Genomic DNA, 7,661 nt, shown 5'->3' on the forward strand with positions numbered 1-7,661 from the left:
GTTTCTGAGACACAGCACACATCAATGCCAAGCGAGTCCAGTGTGAGTGCAAGAGCAGCTTGTTGTCCTGCTTGCTTCAGAGTGCGAACATTGGACGCGGCCAGATAGAGTGGGTGTCTAGGCTTGAGGACTGATCTGGAGATTCCTGAAGATGTCGGCACCATGTGACGAGCAGACGCTGCACGCAAAACCGATGCATGACGAACGGAGTCATCAGTCCTAAGTGCTGGGCCTACAAGAGAGGGTTATTAATGGGGTGGGGAGAGGGGGAAGAAAAACTATGTGAAGGAGAAAGAAGGGAGGCGTCAGCAGTAGCCTGTTTTCGCTTACCCGCCCTGCTGTATGCAGCAAGTAAGGCGACCCGGCTGATGGCACCACGCGACGGCAGATGTGGCATGAGAATATTGTTAGTTGTGTAGGTCATGATTGTACCATCAAATGTTAAAAATTTATGTTAAAGTTTTCCTCCTTCGAACCACGTCTAGCCGCCGGCGCAGAAGTGTGCGTGCTCCCGGAACAATTCGTGCTCTGAGCGACTGCCTAATCTGTTTCTTTTGAGATGACGCTGGCTTTGAAATATCCTCGCATTTTCAGTATGTTAAAGTTTTCCTCCTTCGAACCACGTCTAGCCGCCGGCGCAGAAGCGTCTGTGCTCCCGGAACAATTCGTGCTCTGAGCGACTGCCTAATCTGTTTCTTTTGAGATGACGCTGGCTTTGAAATATCCTCGGAAACATTTTCAGTGTATTACGTTCTGAGAAACGATCGGTTCCCAAATCGGTCGACGGAATTTTCACGCTGCCTCGTAACACCAACCTCTTGGGGTGCACTCCTGAGGTACTTTAGCATCAACAGAAAAACTTTTCACACATTGTTGCTTTTGTGACATATCAAGAGAGGGGGTGATTATTATCTCCATTAATCCAGCGCGACACCGATCCTTCCTATATAACTATGCCCTAATCTCTCAGCTATGCCCCAGTTCCCACGCCTCGAGGCGCGTGATCACTTTTTGTCGCTTTTTCACGGATTCACTGACTGATACACAGGATCGAGGCTTTCGCATAAGGTTCCCAGGTCGGTTCCCAGGGTAAAGGAGAGCCAGAGGCGGTCAAACAATGTCTTGGAAGTGAAGTGTAAAATCCATTACCAGCAAACTCAGCTGCGCTGGTCGTCGCAATCTGTCTGGGTGGGGACCCCGAAACGGGTCATATCAATTGTTAGAGACATGACCCAGTCGCGTCAGTTGACGGGTCTTTGCTTGCCAGCGTATCCCCAGAATTATAGGCGTGGTCTACTGGAGTGACCAATGCGTTGCCAGTCTAGGTGTGAATTACCTTCTCGAATCTGTATACCCTGTGAAGTCGGCAATTTATTGAGGAACATACACGGTTGTGATAAATCGGTAGTATGTCGGTCTCCGAAAAGTAAGAGTTTGAACCCTCTATTTTGTTTACTTTTATTACTTTAATTTTGCTAAAGACGTGACACGCGTATTCTCACCAACATTTTCGATTCTCACAAACCACGGGCATTTACCGGATGATATGAGGGAACATGGACACTTGGATTAGTTTCTCGCATTTCTCTTTGAGCCATTTTTGAATAAACTGAGGGAGGGTGTCTTCGGGCCACGTAATTTCGCCGTTTAACTGCAACGACGTATTTTTAACGGCCACATCAGCTTCTGCCGGCTCAATGGATTGACTACCGACGTTTGACTATGGAAAAAACGAACCCGTTCCATTCGCTCGTTTACTCCATCACCTTAAGGCTTCCACAAACTTTAATCCCAACTCATTTTTGTAAAACATAACCTCACGTACTCCTTCACCAGTGACGGAGGTGAAATACGACTGGTCGAGGGAACTTTGAAAATTTTGGTCATTTGGCGTCCCCCCTGAACGAATTTTCCCTCAACTGTTGGGTAAGTTTCTGTAAACAATTTCTTCGTGTAGTTCGGCAGATGTTCATCGGTCGTCTGTGATTTTGTCGCCAAACCTGCGAACCACTGAACAAGATGATGGCTCCTTCGAGGATACATGCTGTTCCGATGGACACTATGTTCCAGATCCTGTGGTCAAATATTCTACGCATTCTTGTTACGTTTCCAAGTACACCTCAGTCCTATTCATTTATTCATCCTCATAGGAACTGAGCGATGAAGGTGTGAGAGCCGCCGCCTTCCAATGAGACTCGATGTTACACTTTTATTGCATGTTCGAGTATTAGAGCTGTCGAACAGTTTAAAAATGATTAATGTATTGCTGACGTATGTAGAAAACTCGTCCTTTACATCCATACAACACGTGCAGAAGTGCAACTTGGAAGATATCAACAGAATGTTCAAAGTGGAAGCTTTGATTGCTTCCTTGATTAGATTGTTAAGAATGAAGTTCGGCGAACAATCACCGAGTATATTCATCCGGCCAGCAGTTTATTACTGAATGGTTTTTTCTCCTTCATGACTTGCTTTATCACAGTCTGTATGCTGTTCCAAGTGGCTGAGCTGTCTTCACTGGCCTTGCTTTTCCCTGACGAGAAAAAATACAAGAAATTAAAAAAGCATCACTGACTTCTGTTTGTTGCTGTTGGTGATGGACTGCAATACTGTAAACCACAGATAAAAATAACTGGCCTCCTGTCTGTCAAAAAAGCAATACACCTGGGATAGTCTGAAGATATTCTGAGATTCCCATGGCCTACATCAAAGAGCACTGCTGTACCTGCATTCGTCAGAACGGAGGTTACACCGCACCAAAGCCCCTTCCGCCAACCAAACAAAAAACACCTACCTGCTGTTCCTAGGAGTGGATACATACAATATATCAATATACATATATATTGCAAACTCTCCAAAACCAGGGTGCCAGCGCCGAAAGTCTTCGTCGCCATGCACCACTTATAGATTGCGTTTGGTAGTAGTGCTTCGGAGACTGGTGTCCATTCCCCTTAATATTACCTTGCATCCTAGATTCTCCTAGTATCGTCCACCTCACTAAAAGCCTCCAGGAAATCTTGTCCCCCCCATCTCAGATGTTCCGCTTCCACCATTCTGACTTGTTTGGCTCCAATTTCTACGCCGCAGTAAGCTATTGCCTGACCACTTATTACCTATATACTGTTCCCGTTCTTAATGACCCCCTACTTGCACACCGGAGACCCTATATTCGGATCCTTTTGGTACGCTAAAAACTACCGCCATGTAATCACCCGTTCCAATCAGTCCAACGGCTAGCCTCCTTGCTAGCCACCTGGGCGACAGAGTTCTTACCTTCCCAAAATTAGGGACCTACTCTGGCACAACTAGCTATTGGTTTCTGGGTCAGCAGACAAACCCACCATTTTCTGGGTCTATTTAGCGAGCTGTCATTCTATCTATTGACACCGTTTTATCTGATGCATCCTAGCACTTGCCGGACGATGCTGCTCTCATCGTATTCCTTCCTCATCCCCCCTCTTCCCAATAAAGGTCATATAGGAGCTTCAATGGGAGTCTCAAATCGGGTGCCAACCCCATAACAAAAAAGCTGGATTATATTGGCCTTGTGTGCTGTCGAGTTTTTACGTCAACCGGGGGCCAAAAAATTCCTTTAAGTCCATAAACTTGGTTCCCGTGAAATCTGAGAGTTTGCAGGACAACACTGATAACATGGCCTTATTGCACCAGCTGAAAGCAAGAGACGACGATGACACATGCACATCCGATAAACAAGGATTGGTGACAGTTTTAATGTATTGACTTCGTTCGCCATTCTTCTCCATCTGCTTTTATGGACGGTGGTAATATTAAAGCCAGAACTTGGAGTGGCCTTTGAAAGCTCTACACATTGGTTCGCCTTTCCGTCTGTTCATGGTTTTGTGCTCCGAACACTTTCCATGGCCTTTCTGCACTCCCACCCTAGAAACAAAACACTCCATCTAGTCCTCTTGGTTAATAGCACACAGAATAAGCTGAATTGTTGTCATATTGACCATACTCACTATGTTCTCATATCAAGGTTCGACTAACGGCCTTTATCGGAACGCCCACAGCTTTTCTACGTAACTTGTGACCATGTCAGCACCTGGACACAACTCCAGCTCTCCCATACCAGCGAAAAAGGATTGAGCGTTATTTAATCACTGGATGGAGAAAGAAGGGCTGAGCATTTATTAAAAGACGAGACTGCAGAGCACTATTTTGTAAGCACCTGTGCGCGCGAAGCAGGAATAATTCACTACGTCTAGCGGCTGAATCGTCCCAAATTCAGAATCCAGTTTCCACAAGGTTTGATTACATGACAACTAACAGAAAAGCTCTTGATAGGGACAGCCTTTGACACCCGCAAATACAAGCTCCGGGGGCGGCTCATGAGCCGTGTTCCTAGTTCAATCGCAGTGGCCCCCTTAAATGGCGGTAAAATGTCGGAAATCGTATGTATTCCGGAGTGGGCCTGCTAGCTGAACAAGATGACAAGGCTACGACAGGGATGCGGTAACAAATATGAAGACCGTGGACACCGAATAGAGAGATGTTTTATCACCTCTACCGTTGGTCGCGCCGACCGTTCGTCTTTCACGCAGTATGGCATTCACCATCAAATATAGACGGCATGAAATCGGGATATCTTCGCTATTTTTTGCTGAAACACTGTCTGTGTTCCGAAACCAGCCTAAATATCGTGAAAAGTAGGCACACCCTAAAACTGCTTTCAATTAGCTCCCTCCAGAGAAGGATAAAAAAGTGCTACCGTAAAAAGGTGCGAATTACGCGAATTTTTATATTGGGTCTAGGTAATCGTGCGCACAGTTTTGAGAAGAGAGGTGAAGTACTTGCTTTTTCAAGACTCAAGCAGTGGTATTTTCTGTTCGATAACAAAATACCCTAGTTGAGATGGATGACCTGGAATTTATAGATTTTGCAGTATTGAACAACTTTTGGCTGACTGTGAAAACAAGTATTTAGAAAGGTAATCATAGACTAAGCTCAGTATCCGGGGTGTTTAGAATTTGTCACATGCGCATCTTTATTCAATTATGGATGTAAGTCGCAATTCCAAGATACAGGCCATTTATGCGGGCCAAGTTTTCGCACTCCTAGATAGAACAGTAAATTTTACCACCGATGTGTGCATCATTTCACCGATATGTGTGAAGTCAATACGAGAGTGGTAAGCTTCGAAAAGTGTGTTAAAAATTTATAAGGATGCGATAATTTCCAATGGTGTCAAACCAAACAAGAAATTTTTACTGCAAAAGGTCATTTAATTTAAAAAATTTGGTAACGTTCAGCGTTTTAGTGGTAGTAAACAGTCACAGAAAAAACATGATGGATTGGGCTATCCTGTCTAAAATAAAAAAGTTCTGACACAAAACGGTTTTGCGGCATACAAAAATGAACCTATTCTTAATTACATCGCAGAAGCCATATGTTGTTTCTGAGGCCCGCCAAGCACCAAATTTGCAAGGTGAAGGTGATGGAGGTTTTTTTCTATGGCTACATTTTGCAGCTGCCCCTGCGTGCTTGACAAAGTCCTTCGTTAAAACGTGCCCCAAATACACCAAATAAACTGTCACTTGGGCACCAGGTCAACAGGCAGCAGCATGTCAAATGGTAAAAACGAGTGCTCACACTTGCACCCGGTCACCGTGGCGCTGCTACACCATGATAATCGATATCACGGCCATTGTCTAAGTTTCGCATCAAGATGGAGTTCAGACGCTCAACACAGGTCCATTATATTTTCACTAGAATCATTTCCGTTATGGTCCGCTGTCTGCTGACAGTAGGGTATTAACGCATGGTCGGAAGAACATCCCCACTTACAGGAAACGCAAAGCCAAATCTTGGTCTGGATCCTCTTCTGGGAAAATAAATATAATATGGGGCAACTTGGCAGCTGGCTTCTGTGTCATTAGTTCAAAAACGAACAAAATACCTACCTCGCGGGTAACGCTGCAGGGTGACATAGTTATTAGAGTACACGGTAATTTCAGAAGTCTACATGAAACAAATCTCACACTAGCAGAACACCAAGAGTTAAAAATGGAATAAAGAAAACAGTTCCGATTGCGGGCGTCATTTACAATGAAAGCTGCGCGCAGGAGACCGCAGTGATCGACCCGTGATCAACTCTTAACTGTGGTTTTTGAATTTGTTATTTTATTATAATTATTATTAATAACATGATGCGTGCTGGCACGCAGTAAGCACAGAGGAGAAGATTTCAGAATGATTCTGTTTTATATGGAGCAAAAAGTGTTGCTTTCGTTGGAAATATAATATCACCTGAACAGTAGGCTTTTTAGCCGTGTCAAGTCAACATTGCACACGTAGTCGGTTACCGTACTGCAGGAAACAACGAAATAGTGCATTACAGCTCGAGCTTTTCCAACCAAAATACAAGCGCACAGACGTCGCTTTTACCTGATCAAAATAAGTGGCGCCTATCAGCTAAGCAGCAGCTCTCGAAAGATTCCATATAATAAAGGGCATTTTGAAGCGAAAATTATGAAAATTGTTGCCTTATAAATTGCGATCCACCTAAAAACACATTCTATAACCTAATATAGAGCCACGGAAAAAGCGTATCAAATTCTGTTGATCAGTGTGTTAGGATTCACAATTTAGAGTTTCTTCGTGAAAGTATAATGCTGGAATTCGTTTGTTGTCATTTTAACTTGTAGAAGAGCAGCGTTACCTCACAACTCTGGATAATGTCCAAGACAGCATTATGACATTATTGGGATGCCCATGAATAAATTAAAGCCCAAGATAAAGTGGTGCAGAGGGGAGAACTCGCCATCGTTTTTCACAGCGAGGGTTCTGGGGACACAGAGGGTTTATTCATTATTTTCTGAAATGTTTGAGTGATTCGGAGCCTTAAATGCTATGAACTATATTTCTCGCCGGCCTCGACGTGGCACATGCTAACCTTAAACGCCCACTGAACAGGGAACCATCAACCAACAAGACAGAGGACACGAAACAGAGTTTAAATTGGCAGAGCAGCCATCTCCCATCGACTGCAGCTAATAAGAGATCTGTTGGGAAAACATTAGGTGTCCAACAAGAGCCGCCAGCGCATGAACAAGGCAGTCCCAATCTGTACAACAAGCTGCCGAAAATACGACAAACAGCTAGCGTAGGGCACTATTTTCTGATTGCTTTTATCGGGACGTGGCTCTCACTTAAGCAAAACAACAGGTGTCTCTCTGGTCTGTTATTTCAGAGGACCCCAATCATGGAAGTGTAGATGTTTTGTACCGCTTCCATTCCCCGCTATTCACCGGACGGCCGTGTCCACCAGAGCCAATTTCCTCCATGCTTTTTCCCACATCAGTCTTGGCTAAATCTCGGCCGTTTAGGTTCAACCGAAGAAGACTTGTATGATGCAGCGGATTTGTATAACTACTTATTGACTCTCTGTGTCCACTGGGCGTGACGCTTCGAACCGAAAGCGTCGGGTAACTATGTGCTCATGGGATCCCATTTCCAAATGGTTCGAACTCCAGAATTTTCACGGATTCACGGATTGATACACAGGATCGAGGCTTTTGCCCAAGTTTCCCGGATCGGTTTTGTTCTTGTCGGTCAGTGGCTGTCGTTCACCTGAAAGGCACAGGTGAAAAAAGGGTGTAGCACTGCTCTTTATGTCCTCAGCGCGGGGCAGTATGCTC

The sequence above is a fragment of the Opisthorchis viverrini genome (genome assembly GCF_000715545.1).
Source record: "Opisthorchis viverrini unplaced genomic scaffold opera_v5_31, whole genome shotgun sequence".
In the NCBI taxonomy this organism is placed as follows: domain Eukaryota; kingdom Metazoa; phylum Platyhelminthes; class Trematoda; order Opisthorchiida; family Opisthorchiidae; genus Opisthorchis; species Opisthorchis viverrini.